The 20,964-nt window shown below is 46.1% G+C and overlaps 1 protein-coding gene across 2 annotated transcripts in view; it reads right to left on the bottom strand.

Moving 5' to 3' along the window:
* NBL1 (NBL1, DAN family BMP antagonist) overlaps nt 1-19,256 on the bottom strand; it is a 28,132-nt gene extending 8,876 nt beyond the window's left edge. The window contains exon 1 of one of the 2 annotated variants that reach the window (XM_073316351.1): nt 16,876-19,256. The gene's annotated coding sequence lies outside the window, so the exon portion shown is untranslated. The other variant, XM_073316350.1, reaches the window with a different exon arrangement.
* Nucleotides 19,257-20,964: the final 1,708 nt, after the last annotated feature.

The following is a 20,964-nucleotide window of genomic DNA, read 5'->3' as shown; positions in this document are numbered from 1 at the left end:
GCTTCTCTGCACCCAGAGGCCAGTCCCAGCCTGCCCTGTGGTGAGGCAGCGAGCTCTGTCAGCACTTGAGGCCTGGGGAAGGGCAGGGTTCCGTGAAATGATACTTCTGCTGTCCGTCATCACAGCTCCATCACCAGGGGTGCCCAGGATAATTCCACAGCACCTAGGCTCCGGCCTCACTCAGGGACTGTGTAAAAGACGAGCAGTACTCCTGCTGAGCCAGTGCACAGCCCCCCCCCAACCCACACTCAGGGAAGCACTTTAGCATGTGTTGAAGTCCGGTCCTTCCCTGTACAGGGAGGGATGCATTCTCCAGCCGGGGCCCCTAACAGCGCAGCAAACGGTCTCATTTGGAAAGGCCTACTCAGCCAGCAGGGGGATTCTCTACAGGAGATTTCCTTGCCCAGATCAAGGGCCCAATTCTGCATGGTGCAAAGCACCCTCAGATCCCATTGATTCACTGACGAGAGCATCAAACCCTTAGCCCTTTAACGGGCCATGTTCACATGGTGTTTTAATTTGCTAGGCATGCAGTTGAGGCCCCCGTCCCAAGCTTCTAGGGAGCACTGGGGCTGACTCAAATGGGTAGGAAAATATCCTACTTGCGGGAGTTAGGGACTAGAGCTGGGGCTGAAAACCAGCCCAACATGTAATTGTGGCATGTCTGCATCTGGTATAGCTCAAGCCAGTCATGCGAACAGAGCTGCCGCTAAACCTTCTCATCCGACGGCAGCCACCGGCTGGGAGACAAAAGCGCCGTGTTCCTTCTTACCCTGGGCCTGGAGGGGTGGAGAGGAAGGAAGATGAGGCACCACGGCAGGTTAACAATCTTCTTATTAAATAAAGACATTGACCGCATTCCTCCGTGACAAGCTAAATTACACGTTCCAGCCCCTGAAGAAACAAGCGTGTTCCTAGCAGCGCTGACCCCCGGTCTGCCAGAGAGCGAGACGGCGCACACAGGGATTCTTTCTCCTCTCCACACAGGGCCACATTTTTTCCTCCGAGGCAAACCTTTTTCAAGCAGAAAGTTCAGCTCGGTTCCAGCAAAGCTCTCAGGGATTATGAAGGTTCCCGCTCCTCCCTCACTTCAGGGCACCACAATCTCCACTTCCCCCATGGACCGTTCTCCGTCCTTTGCAGTCGTTACGGCAATGCAGACCCCCAAATTCAGCACATTTCTTTTCCTTTTGGGGCCAGACTCTGACCTCACTCATTCGGTTGCAAATGAGCGACTCCACCAAAATCCATAGGGGCAGGCCACTCCCTGCGGGATCAGATGCGAGCCCGTAATGGAGAAGAATGCCAAGGAGTGTCTTTCAAGCAGGCAGATGCTGTATTAAGCAATACATCTGGTATCCACTGTATTTTACCCCCAATCTACCAAACAGGACGGAAGCCAGGGTCAGTTAACCTGGCACCGTGTGCTGAAATCAGATAAAACCACATTTACTCAATTACAGCCCAACTCCCTAATCCTTTCCCAGAAAGTCACAGGGGAAAGAGCAATCCAACAAGCAGGCGTCTGATCCCAGCGCATCCTGGCCTAAAGAGTCCAGCAGCCGCTCGGCACAATCGCAGCTGCGTTCTCATGATGAAAGGACCAAAAGCAGCTTTCGCTCCTGATTGTCCCGTAACGACATTGCCACTTTTCGTCCAGCAGCCCAACCCCAACTGTCTGAACTGAGCACTTTGTATGGCTCAAGAGACCCTTTGTGTGAGGCTAGTTAGATCAATAAAACTTCCAGGGCCATTTCAATCAGCACAGAGTGAGAACGGCACCGATACAGAGACCAAAGGGGAGCACATCTGGGAAAGAACCAGGTGGCCAAAGGGAAGAATGGCACGACAGGCGAGTCACTGCTGTTATTATCCCATAGACTCATGGGGAATTTGAGTCCCAGCTGTAATGCGGTCGCACATGTGGGGTGTTCCTACCTCCAAATTCCCGATCAGAATTTACAGGGGTTAGGGAGAGTGTATCTCTGACCCTCCAGCCCTTCCTGCACCCATGCGGCTGAACCGAGATCACTCACACTTTCCAGCTGACAAAGATAGGATCAAACCACCTCAGAGATGAAGCACCTTAAAGATCAGCCCAAAGGCAAGGAGAGTGGCAAAGTTATATCCAAACAAATCTGAATGGAGGTAGGAGCTAGAAATAGAGCAAACTTTTCTTGGAATTTTTGTCTATTAACTTTCTGTCCTCATGTTTGCTTCCCTTTTGTGTCTGACAATGGCGAGTGTTTGTTCACCGGTGTTTCCCTTCCCCACAAGAAGATACAGAAGGTGAATCTGAAGCTTGCACATTTGAATTCTTCATGGCAAACAGAGATCATTTCAGTGAAGATTCCTAAACATGCATTTAATATATTTTATGGAGAATGACTCTGAGGCAATAAAACACTAGCTGATTACAGATGGGTTGAGGGTGAGTGAGTGGGAAATTTTCAGAGGTGATTTTGGATGCCAATCTTGAGCCCAATTACCAGAGTTGCTGAGCACCCATCACTCCAGTTGAAGTCAATGGGAAATGCAGGGACTTGGCATCTCTGAAAATCGGGCTCCAGGTGTCTCAAACTGGCATCCAAAACCAATGCACCTAAAGTCTACGGCCTTTTTTCAAAATGTTGGCTGGAGCACCTTTATAAGACAAAGACATTTTACTAGATCTCAGTGAACAATAGTATTACAGCAGCTTTCATTGGAGGAGCTCATAAGTTACACTGGTTAGCCCAGTCTCACAATCCCCATGAAATTCATTATACAGATGGGGAAACTGAGGCAGAAAGCCATACGGTCAACGTTTTTGGAAGTGTGCATGAACTGCTGGGCACATGCAAATGTGGAGATCTGTGCATGTACACTCTTGCACTAACACTTTTAAGGCCTAACAGATATACCCAAAAGCTGGGCCAATGGCAGAACTGGAAAAAGGACCCAGAATTCCTGACTCCTGGTTTCCTGCTCTAGCCACTAACTCATCCCTACCATCCTAAATTCAGCATTTAACATTCACATGGGGTGTGCAATATTCAACTGCTGGCAGTGAACCGAGGGCACCTCCTTCTGTATTTCAGGGATCACGTCGGGACTCAATTGCCCAAGTGCTCACCTTGGCATCTAAGAGCAGTTCTGAACGCTCAGGTTTGAAAACTGGCCTCTCAGTCAGTGGGTTAATGCAGTTTAGGTCCCATCTACAGACACATCCACATCAAGGGAGCATGTTACAGCACATTCGCCCTCTGAGCCAGCTGAAGCACGATCCCATTTTGCAGCATGCTGTAGATGGGACTCGGCATGCCTGCAGATGGGTGCTGAAGCCTTGGGCGTGCTCTGGAGAGCGGGTTGGGTACATGAGTCCACCGGGGCTAGACACTCGCATCACACCAGCATACCCAGAAAGCAAGAGCTGCATTACTCAGGCAAGTCTGCCTGGATAAGACAATCTGGGAGGATCCTAGTCTGGTCTGGGCCCAAAGCTCTGCATGGAGCTGAGAGAAGCAGGACCTGTCTTCTGCTCCCCAGGCTAGCATGAGCTGCACACGCTGCAGAGACAAAGCCCTGGGCGCAGGGAATGTTTCACATCCAAACCTCTCTGGCAGATATGGACACCATGTTATCCGGCTCCTGAGGGAGTCGCAGCCAGGTGGTAGCCATAACAATGTGGGACCACCCCACCCACAGCTCCATGCTGCTCCTCTGACCTCCCTGGCAGCACCCTCAGGAGCCAGGCTGGCAACTTCCAAGCACCCTGCCCCTTTGCAGAATTCCCCTCGCTGAAGGGTTATGGGCATGGAGCTCAAACTAACTATGCTTCAAGCACCAGTAACTTAAGCCCAGATACTCAGTGCCTCAGAGAGCATCTCCTCCCATCCCATCCTAAATCCCTGAGATCCCTGCAGGGCCCTCAAGAAAGCAGGGGGGCAGTGCCAAGGAGGCAATTCTCCCCTCCCCCAGCAGCATCCTCTCCACCCATGGAAGCATATGAGACAACGAGGGCCCTAACATCAGCTGAGGGGTGACTAGTGGAATGACCGCCGAGGCTGCATTCCCACCTCCCAGCCTGCAGCTGTTCCAAGCCATCTGGAAATCAAACACTTGTGGAAAATGAAAAGATCTTGTAAGATTTTACCCCCTTTTTCCAAAGGGAATTTTACACCAAAATATCAGACAACCTAGCAGGTGGGCGGAGGTACCATTTGCAGAACAGTTTACAATAAAAATCTATTTATATCTGTTTACCTTATTCAGACTCTTGTGATTTTGCCAAATATATAAAAACAGGGACACAGACAAGTTGTGAATAAGGCCACACACGGACACGGACACACACATGGCATCCTGGGGTTCTGGGTGCCTAACCAACACCCGGGCTTTATAAACATTACTTAATGAAGACTCTGTCCATGGGGAGATCCAATCATGCCAGGGGCTGAGTGCCCTCAGTTCCCGCTGCCTTCAGTGAGAGTCAAGTCTGCTCCGTAGCTCAGAGCACCATAAAGGGCCCGGTCCCATGGCTGGCAACAGCTTAAATGTATTCTTTAGCAAGCACATGTTAAAATCTAAGGGGCCCGATCCTGCAAACCCTTAGTCACCCAAACATCTGCATTCACATTGATTTGAATGGGATTATTCTCATGAGTCCTTTTAACCAATCAGCCCAAGTCCTGAGCTGATTATCCCCGGTTATAGGAAGAACTTTCTAGCAAGGGCACTATTTTAAAAAAAATTCTGTTCTGTTCCCGCAATTGATTAGCCATTCCAGGTCACTGACCCACTATATTCTTCAGTCATTTTTATATATAAGAAAAGTTACCCACACTCTCCTCCTAGGGAGGGATCTTTCCAAGGAGCCTAGTACCAGATTTACAAGTGCTCAGGACCCAGCAGATTGCATTGAGTCCCCTTGTGACATTTATGGCCAGATTTGTGAAAGAGCTCCAAATCCAATACACTGAGCTGTTTGAAAATCTGATCACTTACTTCGGTACCTAAACAGAAGCAAGCTTCTTTGAAAATCTAGCCCGTTAACAACTGGAAGAAACACATATATGCTTCAGAAAGCTCAAGAGTATCGCTCCTCTTAAATAAGGAACTTTATTCAGGCAGAGCTTCTTGGTGATTACAGAGAGCTGGACTTTAAAAAATCCCAAGTCAAATAATATTCATTTACTTACCCAGACAAAACAAGGGGAAGTTTCACATCATTCTGAGCAAACAACATTTTTAAATGAAAGCTGACAAAACTGAAAAGTTTTCTAATACTTTAAACAAAAATTAAAACCAGTGGAATTTACTTGAAAATTTTCATTTTTTAATTTAAAAGAATCTGCTTTTCACTAAAACATAGTTAATTTTTTTCTTTTTGAACTCCGTCGCAGAAAAATGCAAACTACAAAAGTTTTTAAGAGACCAATTCTTTCCGATCCCACACTTGTTTTTGCAAGCCCCCAATTAACTTGATAAATGTCACAATGAAATAGACAGGGGAGGGGGTTATACATGAAATGTCTTGAAATAACTCGTAGGGGTAGCAAGACAGACAAGTGCTTAACCCAGCACAGAAATCCAATTTGAGCTGGGAGCTTTGGTCTTGCTCTACTGAGCTGCAGAAGATTGGAAGGAAATGCAAAAAAAATATCTAACTTGAGGAAGGTCTATTTCTTTTAAAAAAATGAACCCAAAAAAATAATCTTTGAAACAGGATGGGTGTTGTGTCGTTTCTCACTTTGGGGCTGGTTGGTTGCATCCTTTGGAACCCAGAAGAGTCTAAGTGTTATCCCTCTGCAAGTTTCCTTGACATATTCATTCCCACTCACATGAGCTTGGGAAGTTCATAGCAATAAAACAGATATGGAGGAAAATGGTGTATTCTAGGTAGAATTTGAAGAAAAGCTTAGCACTCACAATTTGGCCAGATTTTCAGAAGAGTTCAATACATTGAGTGGCTCTTTTGAAAACCTGGCCCTGCATTGCATCCGCTGAGCACTTGATAAACTAGCTTCATGCATCTGCAAAACCAGCTCCGAAGCCCACTGAAGTCATTGGAAAAACTTCCATTGACCTGGATAGGCTTTGGATCAGACTCCAATAGGCAGATGGTGGAAAAAGCACAAGTAACTGCTTACCAGAGTGTGAGGTGTGCCATATACAATTGGTGGTTAACACAAACCATTCATAATTCACCTTAATTTTTAATTTTCTTTCAAACTAAATATGATCAAAGTCAGTAAATTGTATCAACCTGTGACAGAAAAATATTTTCTTTTCTCCCCTCCCATCTCTGAGATTTTTTCTTCTCCTGACACCTGTTCCATTAAGAGAGCTCGGTTGTCCTACCTAACTATTGTGGTAATCTTGCTACCACTGACTTCAGTGGAAGTGAGGAGAGACCCTATGTTTGAAACATAGGAAATGTACTCGTTACTGCCTCAAACATCATGCTAGCAACAGCGGAGGTTGGGAGCCAGGTTTGGTAGCATCAGGGTGCACTAATGATGCGGGCAGGGATGCATGAAATGCATGCTACAGAGCCTTTATAGAGGGGTTTAGTCTGTAGCATGGTGCAAAACCCTAAACCTCTTTATGTAGCTTTATAGGTTTCTGCACTGGGAAGCAACAGGCATTTTTAAACACAGCTGCTAGCATCGTTTCAGCTGTAGCGTGGCAAAGGCCTAGCTCACACGTATAGACCCAAATCAGAGCTAACTTCCTCTTGTGTTTTTACCTTGATCAGAGGGACTCATTTTCCCAAGGAACAATTCAAACCCTCACTGCTGCAATGTGAAGAATGAAGCCGGCACTACATTTTGAGGTTGGCTGGGATTGTCAAAGGAGCACATGGGAATTAGATGCCCAAATCACAAAGCACTTTGCAAAGGAGGGTAAGTATTATTATCCACCATATTCCAGAGCTGCAACTCCACTGACCACTCCAAGCAAATTCCTTTCCCCCTGAATCCTTAATCCAGGGCTTGCTCACTAACAATACATCAATTACCCTATTGTGTCTCCACAAAGCACCTGGCTCAGCGGGAAGCTCACAGAGTTGCACCCTGTGGTAGCATTTCTCATCATGCCGTCCCTACTGAAGTTACAGCCCCCTCTCATCTGTGCCACGCTGACAGCCACTTTCAAGAGAGTTGAGAGTACAATCCAAACCACCTTCAGGAATGCTCTTGAAATTAATTTGCTTTCACACTAGAGCTTGATTTATAACGGGACATCAGAGACATCCATCTAGCTAACAGTTGGGATTTTCACTCCTCACACAGCCCAGTTCTACTCTTGCTTACAACCTCGGAAATCTGGAGTGAGTTACTCCAGATTTGCACTGGTGTAACAGACTGGAATCTGGCACAGCGTATTCATGCTCAAAACAAGCACAACTGGAATTTGATCACACCCATTTTTTAAAATAAATAACTGCACTGGGATTTTTTTTTTAATTGAAAATAGACACAGTTGAAAGCCATTTTCAAGCCAGAGACAGACGTTGTCTCTGATGCAGAGTACAGACGTTGTCTCTGATGCAGAGTACAGATGCCTTTAGCTGGGTCAGTCATTTATTACAGCACTTATATAAAGGACTGATTCAACTCGACTCTGAACACCTGGTGCTCACTCATGGTGGGTTCTCTCAGGATCAGCTCCGAGCTGCAGGGAGGAGGAGACGGGGTTGACACAGGAAGGAATTTAGGGCTAAAGGTCTGGACCTTTCAAAGAAGCCTCAGGATCATTCATCCCTTCCCAACAACCAGGGTAATATCCTGACTCCACCAAAGTGAACAGCAAAACTCCCATTGACTTCAGTGGGGTCAAGATTTCACCCTCTGACTTTGTTTACTTGCCTTTTCAGCTGTGGGAAATGCCAGTGGCACTGAAACAGCAGCATTAGCGTTAGGTACAATGATCTGGTATTCATTGTAATATCACCAGTACTGATTATAAAAACCCCTTGGCATTAGTATCAAGGCCTGGGGATTTCTATAGGGTTCCCAGAGTCACTTAGCAGCCCCAGCATCTCAGCTCAAGCAGCATTTTCAAGCATTACCAAAAAGGCCTTGGAGCCTGACCCCAGAGCAAAACTCTCCCCACCTCCCTATCTGCCAGATTGGGCCTGTTGGCTTCAGTGAGATCAGGAGCAAACCAAAACATAAACCGTTTCCAAGCTGAGCAAGTCGTCTTACTGCCACAGCCATTGGAGTGGGAGGTTTCTCCTCACACGTGATGAGAAGACTAAAGACGCATGTTAGAACGCACCCCAATCAAGGGCCCAATCCCACAGTCTTTCCCAAGGCCAAATTCCAAATGACCTCAAGGGGAATTTTGCTCCAGCAAGATCAGGCCCATGGTCTGCAGCTGGTGTAAATCAGTGGAGCTCTTTTGAAGTCAATGGAGCTGATTTACACCACCAGAGGGTCTGTCCCAGACTAAATTCTAACACTAACAGCCAATCTCCCCTTAGCTGGTAAGGTAGAGAAACAAAAGTCTGAGGAAGATGGCAAACAGCAATTAGCAGCAGTGCTAATGGAAAGCCCAGAAAGACTAGCTCCTAGTCCCAGCTGCTGTGTGTAAATCCCACTAGACTCAACCCCCAGAAGAATAACTATCCTATATTCACTTGTTAGGTTAAGAGCCCAATCCTGCAGTGACTTCACTGGGAACTGGGAGTACTCAGAACCTCATGGGAGGTGCTCAACACCTTGCAGAATTGGACTCCTGGACCTTGGGGTTGAGAGACTTTAGGGGCCTGATGCTGCCCACACTGAAATCACTGGAAGCTCTGTAAACTGACTTCAAAAGGAGCAGGAATAGGGCCTAGTAATATGCAAGTTTCAGGGTCTGATTTAAAAGGACTATGGTTCTGGGCCCAATCCTGCATTCCTTACGCTCCCAAAACTTTCATCGACTTCAGTAGGGACTTTGGTTGCACACGGGATACAGAATTGGGCCCTCAAGAAGCATAACTAACCCACCCGAGCCCCCCGCAACACCACAAATGACCAAACTGGACTCCACGACACAAGGTGAAGCCCCGATCCTTGCCCTTCCTTGGGGGTATTTGCAAACATGAGAGTCTCTACATTTAAGCTGAATTCCATTTCCTGGCCTGAAGTTTTAAGATTTGGGGCAAACCTCTCGTCCAGATGGGAAACTGCACTGCAAAAAGGTTAGATTGCACGCAATTTATTTTGAGTTGGTCGGAAAATTCCATATAATACATAGCTCTTTGTCTAAATATATAGGGTGAAATGCTGGCCCCAGTGAAGTTTGTGGGAGCTTTGCAATTGACTTCAATGGGGCCAAGATTTCACGCATGGCATCTATATTGTAAAGATATACTGCGTGTGTAATGTTCTTTCACATGAAATAATTCCACTGAAGTCGATGAGAGTACTCATATAAGCAAAATTTACACATATGACCATGCATTTACAGGATCAGGATCTATATGTATGTAAGAGGATGATATTCTGGTAAGATAAATGCTAACAAACATGTTAAAGTGTAAGGAGTTGTCCAGGTCAACTTTTATATGACATGAAAATAGAGCACAGCAAATTCTGTCCTTGAAATATATCACTAATATCACAACTGAACTATCCTTATATATGGAAGATGTGGAAATTATGTCTGTAACAAATTAATAGCATTATAAATATTTACAATGCACCTATCAAATATGAAATTTATTTTTATTATTATTATTAAGCTATGATTACCATGCAAAATAGATATAGGTATAACATATACATTCATTTGTCAATGCTTGCATAATATTTCAATGGTTTAAAAAGAAATATTTACTGTATTTGTCAGGTGTGTGTATATATGTAAAAGCAGTACAATATACGTAATACATTTGTAATACAGAAATACGTTTGTAGGTAAGTTTACAATATGATCGTTTTCTTTCCAGTAGGAACATTTCCTTTCATTATTTTGCCCAAACTATTACATTTTTCTGATACTCCGGTTAATCAATGCACTTTAAGGATTTTGATTAAATATCCCTCCCCCACCCTTTCTTATCTGCATCCAAAAAATTCATGAAAATTGATCAGAAAATCTGCACACCAAAAATTTGCAAATGATACAAAATTAAATTGCTTCTAATGGGTGGGGGTTGTTATGTTTTTTCTTTACTTTTCGGGGGGCAGGAAGGACTAGGGTGCAGGAAGGACTAGGGTGTTGGTGGAAATATTTTAATGATTTCAAAGCATATCTCCTGAAGTCTTCCTCATCTGTATCTGATTTCTGTTTGTGGCAATTTCTCATCCTTCAAGCCATGAATCAGTTTGGGGGGAAAAGGGGTGGGGAGAAGAAGCAAAAATCTGGTCTTGATAAATCAGGAAGAAAATGCAGCAGGTTTATTTTTTATTTAATTCAGAGAAGAAGAAAAGTTTTGCAATTGCAACAATGCCTAGCAGTTTGCAACTTTATGTGGATGAAAAGTGCTTTGGAGGGTGTGTGCGGGGGGTTACTTACCATGAAGTCGACTGAAGGAAAATCCCATAAGGTCCTTGGCTAGAAGCTCCAAGGGAAGCCAGCAGATCGATACAGATCACTCTCCGAGGACAGAAATTTCAGATTGCCCCAGCAAATCAGCTACTAAAAAGAACTGGGATCTTCCCTCAATCTCCTCAGAGGAGAAAAAAAAAACAAAAAAACAAGGAGCAAGCCAAACTCAACACCTCAGATCTGTATCCTCTCCAAATAGGGAAATGGGGGGGGGGGACAGAAAATATATCTGCCCCCTCTAGAAGTTTATAACATCCTCATCCCCAGCAGCAACAGCATCCTGGAGTGCAGGGAATCCAGAGGGACTGAGAAGGTCAAAATCCTCGCAAACCCAGAAGTGCAGAAACTTCCTCCGCCACAAGCCAACAGGTAGGAAAGGAGCAAAAATAATTATGAATAATAACAAGTGGCTGAGAGCCTGGGTGAGAGCCTCAGTCAGGCAACAGAATCCAAAAGGTGCAGAAGGTTCAAGCCCATCCAAACAGAATTTCACAATCAACTGGGGAGGGGCGAAGTTGGACAGGAGGAAAAAAACTTTCCAGAAAAAAAAATCAGAGGAGCCCCAGTTCACTCCAGTTCGCTAGCGTGAAAGGCAAGAGCTGGGCTGGAAAGGCTGCAGAAACCCCCAGCCAAAACCAAACCCCAGTCGAGAAAGGTAATGGGGCTTGGGAAGCTCAACCCGGTACTGGAAATATCCAGCCCCTCCAAGGCATCTGCTCCCAAAGATTCCCTGCCCACGGAGAAATGCCAGAGAGGCAAGGAAGCCCACAGCAAATGGCAAACTCCACTCTAGTGCAGAGAGCTCTCTGTCCCCTCCTGGCTAGGCTCAGAATGGAGACAGCAGCACTGCACAGGAAAATCACAATCAGTCTGTCTCTCTCTCTCACACAAGCAGAGCAATTCCAGGCTGCCTTCAGTAAGGAAAGGGGCTTGACTCTGAGAGGATCTGATTATATTGTACTAGACAGGAATGAGCAAGCAGGGACAGGAAAGATTTAAAGTGCCCTCAGCCCAATTTCTTAGAGGTTTACGCTTCTCTCTCTCCTCTGCAGCTCACCCTGGAGAGGGGCCAGCTGCAGCTAAGCTACAGGGCCAGAGATCATCTGAACACTCCAAAAAACACTGAGAGGGTGTGTTGTTGTTAGTGGTTTTAATTTGACCTCAGACTATTTGTTTTTAATTTGTAGAGATCCCCAGCCACCTCCTCTGTCGTCCCCCCTCCTTTTCCGAACATGCTCTTCCCTGACCTCCAACCAGAGATTACTAACTCCAATCCAGTCCTTTATTCGTGCTCCTCTCCCTAGCCACCACTCAGACTCGCTAGCTCCAGCAACAAGAAGAGACCCCTCTAAGGAGGAGGGTGGTGTAGATTATTGATGAGTCCAGTTTTTCAATGTGTCTGGGATGTTAGAGATCCAGTTGACTTGATCCAGTTGTTAATTAGTAAGGATTTAAAAATAAAAGTTTGGAAGGAGTATAAACTGCCCTACTTTGAGGCATAAACTGTCCTCTCTACTTGGTGGGGGTGAGGAAGAAGCTTCCCTTATAGAGGTAGGTCATTCTATAGCTGCCTATTCTACCTCCCTTGGAGGCATCTGGTTTTGACCACTGTCAGAGATAGGATATTGGACTAGATGGACTGCTGACCTGATCCACTTTGGCGATTCCTACGGTCCTAATTCTCTGGGAGCATCATCATAAGGGATCCCTGCCAGTGAGATCGTGAGAGCCTCCTCATGGACCTCTTTGAACTTGGCACCATTTTATGGTTTAGCTGATGAGATGGCCTTGGCTTCTTATGGTACAATCAAGAGTAGGCTCAGTTTAATACCTGTTATGTCCTTTCTCTGCGCACTGTTTCTTGCCAATGCAGGCCTGAGCTCCACCTAAAACTTAGGTCGACTTTGCTACATTGCTCACACCCTAAGACAGGGGTGGGCAATCTGTGGCTCCAGACCCACGTGCGGCTCTTCAGAAGTTAATGTGCGGCTCCTTGTCTAGGCTTCAACTCTGGGGCTGGAGCTACAGGCGCCAACTTTCCAGGGTGCGGGGGGGGGGGGGGGTCCTCAATGCTCAACCCCTGGCTCTGCCCCCCCCCCCAGAGCCTCCGGCATGCCATGAAACAGCTGATCAGGAGGTGCTGGGAGCGGGGTGGGGGGGCTGATGGGCGGCTGCTGGCATATTACTGTGGCTCTTTGGCACACATTGGTAAATTCTAGTTCCTTCGCAGGCTCAAGTTGGCCACCCCTGCCCTAAAAGATGTAGTTAAGCTGACCTAAGCCCCCATGTAGACACTGCTAGGTCGACAAAAGAATTCTTCTGGTGACTAGTTACTGCCTCTCGGGGGGGGGGGGGGATTTATTACAGTGATGGAGAAACCCCTCCCATGACCACAGCGGGTGTCTACACAGCAGTGTTACAGTGGCCTAGCTGCAGCTGTGCTGTTCTAGCACTTGTATAGACGGACCCTCAGTGATCTGAAAAGGTGTTTTCTCTGTCTAATGTGTATGATTCCCTTCGTTTAGGCAACACCCTCATGATTTAATGACAATACTCTTTCTTTGTGTGGCACCTTTCCCTGGGGGATCTGCAAATGCTTTGCACACATCAATTAGTGAAGTCTCACAAACTGGGGGCTCTTGTTATCATTATTCTTATAATTTATAGGGAGAAAAGGAGGTATACAGAGAACATAAGAACATAGGACTGGCCATACTGGGTCAGGCCAAAGGTCCATCCAGCCCAGTATCCTTTCTGCCAACAGCGGCCAATGCCAGGTGCCCCAGAGGGAGTGAACCTAACAGGTAACAATCAGATGATCTCTCTCCTGCCATCCATCTCCACCCTCTGACAAACAGAGGCTAGGGACACCATTCTTTACCCATCCTGGCTAATAGCCATTAATGGACTTAACCTCCATGAATTTATCCAGTTCTCTTTTAAACCCTGTTATAGTCCTAGCCTTCACAACCTCCTCAGGCAAGGAGTTCCACAGGTTGACTGTGCGCTGCATGAAGAAGAACGTCCTTTTGTTTTAAACCTGCTGCCCAATAATTTCATTTGGTGGCCCCCAATTCTTATATTATGGGAACAAGTAAATAACTTTTCCTTACTCCCTTTCTCCACACCACTCACGATTTTATAGACCTCTATCATATCCCCCCTGAGTCTCCTCTAAGTGACTTGCCTAAAATAACCCAGCAAGTAGGTAGCAGAGATGGTAATATAAGTCAGCCACTGCAACTATACCTGCTGGGAAATAACCTTAGGAAGCATCCTTTTGTTTTTGCCTACACATAGCTTTGATGGACTCGGTCTGACCATCAGTTTTCAATGTTAGTTTTAGATGTCAGTAAATTTTACTGAGACTTTGCAACCTATTTAGGGTTGCCAATTCCAGCTGGATGAAGTCCTGGAGGTTTCCTTGCATGACATAATCTTTGATTAAAGAATCCTCTTTAATTCCTGGAGACTCCAGGACAACCCTGGAGCGTTGGCAACCTAAACCTAGTAAGAGCAGTATTTCTATGGTCTTATTATTCTCTTATCTTTGTGCTTACACCATGCCCATCACTGTGGTACCTGATTTGTGGTAGGCATGTAGGATCACGGTTAGCTGTACAGGGGTATTAGGAACTCTCCATAGGAAAACTATGGTTGCGAGGAGGCCTGTTGCTGGCTTCCTGCCCATTCATGGTCTTCGCTTTGTTTTATCACTAACCCTGTAACCGGAGTTCAGACTTGAGGTGAACACAGGGGAAGGGGAGGCAGGAGTTCTGGATGCTGTTGCCAGCTCCGCTAGTGGTATCTACTTGCTTGGTTATTTTAGGCAAGTCACTTACGCTCCATATACACCTCCTCCAAATGCACCCAGACGACATGGAGTTGGTTTTGGTTTGCTCTGTTAGATTACAAAGCATTAGAATAGTTCACTCTGTTGTTTGCAGTGTTTGAAAAGCAGGGGATAGTACCCCGCTGGGACAAGAGTGCTAGCCGTTCAAATAAAGGTAATACGAAGAATCTCAAGAACAACAGATCAAGATACCAATAGTCAATGCTAGAAGAGATTGTCACAAAAATGCTGCTGATAAAAAGAACTGATTTAGTAGCCAAAGGGAATACAGTAAATTTGGAGAAAGCCATTCAGCACAGTGTATCAATGTACAATGTTGGCTAGATCCCAAATCGATAAGAATACTATAGCACTGATGTAAAATTATCCGAGGGAAAGATTATGAAGAGGCATTAATAGTTAGAACCTCAAATAGAAGGACTGTAGTAACTAGGGTCCCAATAGGGCACCATACTGTGACCCATGCAATTTAATCTTTTCATCATGAATTCTTATAGGGGAGATTTTCAAAAGCTCCCAAGTGCACTAAATCCTTTAGAGGCTTTTGAAAATCTCCTTCTAAATCAGCACTGACCAAACACGAACATGCCAGCATAACCAAATTCAGTGGGGTAGCAAATACACAAAACAATAGCCCTTACATTCCAAAATACTCTGAAAAGATTGAAACTGCAAGCAACATGATGAGATGTAATACCAATTCAAAGATACCAAAAAACTTTTATTAAAACAATTAAGGCTCCTAAAGACAAATAATACCCAAATCAGTCCCATGAAAACCAGAGTAAAGTCATCCAATTACAGGCCTCATCTCCTCACACGCACACTGTCACCCTCTCCCAAACACAACTCATCCACACTGCAAGCAAATCAACAGTTACCAACTGCTGTCACCACAGTGACACGCTGACAACCTTAACTCTGCTCCTCTGTGGACAGAGTCTGTATTTACTAGTCTGTGTGATTTTGGCCTGGGCATTATTTGTGCTTTGGAACTTCACATGTTTTTAAGGAGGTTTTTAATTTTTGTACTATGATACATGTGAACTATACTGTGTTGTTATTGGCAAGGTGTGTGGATGTGTTGTGTGGTTTGCAGAGTAATTGTAGCGGTTAGAAAAGGGAGAAATACAGCAAATTTGTAGATTTGTGCACAGCATACCACAGAAGATGGAGTTAAAGCTGTCTAGGTCGGAAAAAAACTACAAGAGGGTTTGCATGGGAGCACAAGATGGCTGCCTGCCTTAGCTCATGGAACATGCCTCGGTCACCGTTTTCCTTTCCTCTTGGCAGTTCAATACTGAAGCTGGAAACAGAAGATAGTCACATGGGGCCTGATCCAGCGCCTGTAAAAGGCAGCAGGATTCTGCCCTGATTTTAGTCAGACATTGGATCAGACCCATTGACTTGACTAGTATTAATGAATGTGCCTCCTTCAACTCGGCAGCCCTTCACTCACCACTTCCCCATTCCCCTTATGCTCATGTGGCCTAAATGTTCCATTGACAGACCATGCTGATTATTTTGAAAGCTGAGCAGCAAAATACACTGATTCCTAAGATCCAGCAGTTGATTCTCACACCCACACGTGAGGTCACATTCGTTAGGCCTCTTGTTTTTCCCCCATGGACACTCCTGGTTCATGCAGGATTGTTCAAATGTGTACATATCCCCGCACAGCATAGAATATTAGGGTTGGAAGAGACCCCCTAGTCCAATCCCCTGCTCAAAGCAGGACCAACACCAACTAAATAATCCGAGCCAGGGGTTTGTCAAGCCGGGCCTTAAAAACCTCTAAGGATGGAGATTCCACAGCGTCCCTAGGTAACCCATTCCAGTGCTTCACCACCCTCCTAGTGAAAAAGTTTTTCCTAATATCCAACCTAAACCTCCCCCATTGCAACTTGAGACCATTGCTCCTCGTTCTGTCATCCGCCACTACTGAGAACAGCTGAGCTCCATCCTCTTTGGAACCCCCCTTCAGGTAACTGAAGGCTGCTATCAAATCCCCCCTCACTCTTCTCTTCTGTAGACTAAATAACCCCAGTTCCCTCAGCCTCTCCTCATAAATCATGTGCCTAATCATTTTCGTTGCCCTCCGCTGGACTCTCTCCAATTTGTCCACATCCCTTCTGTAGTGGGGAGACCAAAACTGGACGCAGTACTCCAGGTGTGGCCTCACCAGTGCCAAATAGAGGGGAATAATCACTTCCCTCGATCTGCTGGCAATGCTCCTACTAATACAGCCCAATGTGCCATTGGCCTTCTTGGCAACAAGGGCACACTGCTGATTCATATCCAGCTTCTCATCCACTGTAATTCCCAGGTCCTTTTCTGCAGAACTGCTGCTTAGCCAGTCGATTCCTATCTAGTTAGTCCTTTGCACTGCTGCAGGGCCACTGCCTTGTAAAATGCATGCTTAGGCATTACAGCCGGGCAACGGAAACCTACCAGGAACACATGCTTATATCCTTCTGGAAGCTTCACTCTCTTACCCACTGCTGCTGTTCCAGGCCCGCGGACGTGCACCCACAGTGCCAGGGACTCCCAGCTTGTCAGGACAGGACTACGAGCTGTGGGTGTGAGAGTTAAAAGAGTTTATTAAAAGTTAAAAATAAAACTGTTTCTTTTATTTCTGTTTTAATGCCAATTCTATGGCTCCCTGCCCATGGTTGGGACTCTGGAAAACACCTGCTGGGAAAAGCAGCTGGGAACAGGGAGAATCCAGGGCAGCAGGGCATGGCAAGGAGAAGAAGAATTGTTCTCTTAGATGTCTCAGCAGCTGGGGTTGTGCTCTCTTTCTCCCTCCACTAACCCACATGTTGCTCACTACCTCATAGACATGTTCTAAGGGGCACCTGACCTTCATGAGGTGGAGATACAAGATATTTGGCCAGTCCAAGAGAGGGCACAGAAGGAAGGATGGGCTTATGGTTAATCCACTGGTCTGGGATTCAGCCTATCTGGGCACAAATCCTGGCTCTGCTACAGACATCCTGCATGACCTTGGGCAAGTCACTTCATCTCACTGGGCCTCTATTCCCCATCTGTAAAATGAAGATAATAGCAGATTTCCTTTTTCACACCCGCTATCTGTTGAGAACGTAGGTTCTCTGGTACAGGGACTATTATCTGCTGAAGCAAGATGCAACTTCCTTTTGCAGCCAAAAACCCCCAACATCAGCAGCAAGAGGCTCCACGTACTGAAATACATAGCACATGTGCAGCCAGCCTTATCTTCCAGCAGCTGCTAGCTTCCTTCAGGAGTCAAATAGCTAGTAATTCTCTCCCAGTGGAGTGAGGAGCTCACTAAAATCAGTGGAGTTGCACCAACTTAGGTTCAGAATAAACCCCTGAGATCGCTCCAACATATTAGCACAGGACGCTTAATCTGAGACCTATGAGGGGAAAGGATTCACGGTGGAAGACGCAGGCAGCGATTTAATGGAGCAACAAAGGAGACAGATCACATGGTCCAGGATTTCCTATTCCGAGTTCAGGTGGATGAAAGGAGGGAGAAGAACGAGGGTATAAGGAGGGAGCCCTCACCATACCATGCTGGAGTGTGTGGCTATCGAGTCACATAGTCACACATCCAGGAGCTGAGAACTGTGTGTGTATCACACACTCTTATGGATCTTAGCACTAGTAAAACCCCTCTTACACTGTCATGTTCTAGCTGAGCCCCAAGCTATGTGGGTCAGGACGTGGTGTTACACAGCTCAGACCATTCTCTGTGCATTCAGAAGACTGGCTTGACAATGCACCTGGCCAGGGGCACCATCCCAGCCCACCTCCACACCCCCTGCCCCTTTTTACTAGCCATAAGGGTGAGCAACAGGGAGGTGATGGAGCGGCGTGAGCAGGCGGCCGGGGTTTTGAGGGAAGAGGTGGGATGGTGGAGGGGTCTTGGGGAGAAGGGGCGGTGTGGGGATGGGACCATGGTTCAGGTGCCCGTGGGCCCCCCCCTTTTAGGGTGCTTCGGCCACTCCTGCACCTGACTGAATGAGCTGTGCAGAGATTATATTGGGAAAGAGGATAGAGGGGAGGCCTCAGGCAATTGGGGCATTTGAGCTACTTGGCCTCATACAGTGCTCAGCTTTCGGCCCCGAGGAAGAGCTCTGTGTAAGCTCGAAAGCTTGTCTCTTTTACCAACAGAAGCTGGTCTCATAAAAAATATTACCTCACCCATCTTGTGAGCTTTAGAACAGAGAGACACAAGCCTTTAGCTGAATCTTTGTTAACAGACAGACCTGACTTGGGGCCTGAGCTGTACAGGCCAACTTGGCCAATGGGGTGGCTCAGTATAAGTGGTATGGGTAGACCCAGCTGGCAAGGCCTGAGCTGACAAGGCAAACTGACTGTCAGGGCTCAAGCTGTAGGGAGGGACCTGGTTAGTATGGGGGCAGGGGCTGACTTAGGGGCACAGAGCCAGCTGGCAGGGCCTGAGTTCCATAAACAGACTGACTGGCAGGGGTTATTGGGCCCAGCATATAGGGCAAACCTAGCCCGTGGGGCCTGAGCTTAGGGAGAGACCCACTTGGCAGGAGCAGGGATGCAGGACAGACCCAGCTGTAGGGACTGACCAATAGGGAGAGACCTGGCTGGTGAGGTGTAGTGTCTGACCTATACGGAGAGAGCCCTGTGGCAGGGCTGAACTTGGTTCTGATTAAAAGGATTTATCACAGAACTCATTAGAAAACATCTGGGCTTGGCAAATGATCTGGAATGTGCCTCAGCAGTGGGGAGCTCCTCTCTTCCTGAGTCTTGAGAATGTGAGCTCCCGCAGGGTAAGACTCGAGCCAGCTGTTTCCTCTAATCCCATCAGCCTTTCCTTCGACAGGGGTCCAAAAACTGAGAGAGAGAGAGAGAGAGAGAGAGAGAGAAAGCCCGGTTCCCACCCCTTAGTGGCTGGGATTAGTGGTTTCTCTGTGCTGCAGTGCTAATACATTTTGGGGCCCTGGGGCAGTACTTAAAAAAAAAAAAAAAAGCTCCCCTCCCATCTCTGAGCAAGTCCAAGTGTGTTTAATCACTTCATTTTCCACCTTGCCCAATTGCTCTTGCCTCCAGGCATCCAGGGCCCCTTCCTCCCTCCCTTCTTCCTGCTGCTGGTAACTCAGGTCACACAGAATCTGTCTTCTATTAAATCCATGGCTGCAGGGACACTTTTGATCAGAGGGTCTGGGAATAGGGTGTTGGCATTAATTCACAGGTGCCCTCTTGCCTTGCCTTGGAGCTCAACTCTTTTTCGTCTACTTTAAAAATATGTTCTCTTTTACTCAGTTAGAAAAGGCTAAATCCCTTCTGATAATGATCTTACTTTTCCTACAGGGCTTTCCTCCCAAATCTCTCTCAAAACATTTTTTTATTACAGTAATTTTTTATATTACACAAATGCCTACAGGCCCCAGCCAGGATCAGGGCCCCCTCATGCTGGACACCATTCACACAGTAAGATGATGTTCTTGCACCAAAGAGCTTACAAAATATTTGCAGACTGTACAAACTAATATGTACCTAGACACAGGGAACACTTCGTCCACTACTAGAATGCAGCCAGCACTGGATTGACCCGGTGACTTGGCCCAAGGAATACCACATTATAGAGGAAGTTAAGAAGACTACTGTAAATTCACATGATTTTATGGTGAGTCACACAAAGTTGGGTGCTCTTCTTAAAAACCTATCTTCTGGAGTCCTGCTACTACATGAGAATCTCAGCTTTCATTTTTTTCTTTCAAAAAGTATGCTTCTAGCCATCATAGTTAGTGAGAAAAACCTGAAAAGGGTGACCTGTAAAGGCTCAAACAACAGAAAGCAAATTTAAACTTTTTAAAAAATAATAATAATAATGATTTTTAAGCCAATCTCATGAATTGTGACTTTTGAATTCTTAGGGTTGGCAATACTAGTGTAACCAATTGGAAAATTAATAGTTTTAGAGTAGCAGCCGTGTTTGTCTGTATCCGCAAAAAGAAAAGGAGGACTTGTGGCACCTTAGAGGCTAACAAATTTATTTGAGCATAAGCTTTCATGTGCTAGAACTCACTTCATCAGATGCATGCAGTGGAAAATACAGTGGGGAGATTTGTTTCATGTTCTCTGTGTATATAAATCTCCCCACTGTATTTTCCACTGCATGCATCTGATGAAGTGAGCTGTAGCACACGAAAGCTTATGCTCAAATAAATTTGTTAGCCTCTAAGGTGCCACAAGTGATTTGGCCAGGAGACTTATCTTAATACCTCTTCATCTGCAAGAAGTGTCACTGGATGGGTAACAACCATGGGATTGTCTTCACTAGAAGATACATTGAGGTTTGGTACCTCCATGTAAATCTCCACCTTTTCTCTCATGTATACACAAGTTAACATTTCTGACCTCAAGACAGCTGGTCTACCTAGGATAGACCTGGACCAACTACATAGATGTAGAAGACATGAACTTGCACCAACACTAGAATAATGGTTGAGGCGTAAGTTAAGGTAGCTAACCCACATGTATTTCCCTAGCGTATATGCTCCCTGTGATGAGTCATGTCTCAAGCAGGTTTTGGTAAAACAGCTAACATCTTCAAAGGGGTG

Source organism: Lepidochelys kempii, chromosome 18, assembly GCF_965140265.1.
Source record: "Lepidochelys kempii isolate rLepKem1 chromosome 18, rLepKem1.hap2, whole genome shotgun sequence".
Classification (NCBI taxonomy): domain Eukaryota; kingdom Metazoa; phylum Chordata; order Testudines; family Cheloniidae; genus Lepidochelys; species Lepidochelys kempii.
Note: the sequence above shows the minus strand (reverse complement) of the source record. Positions and strands in the feature narration are given on the sequence as shown.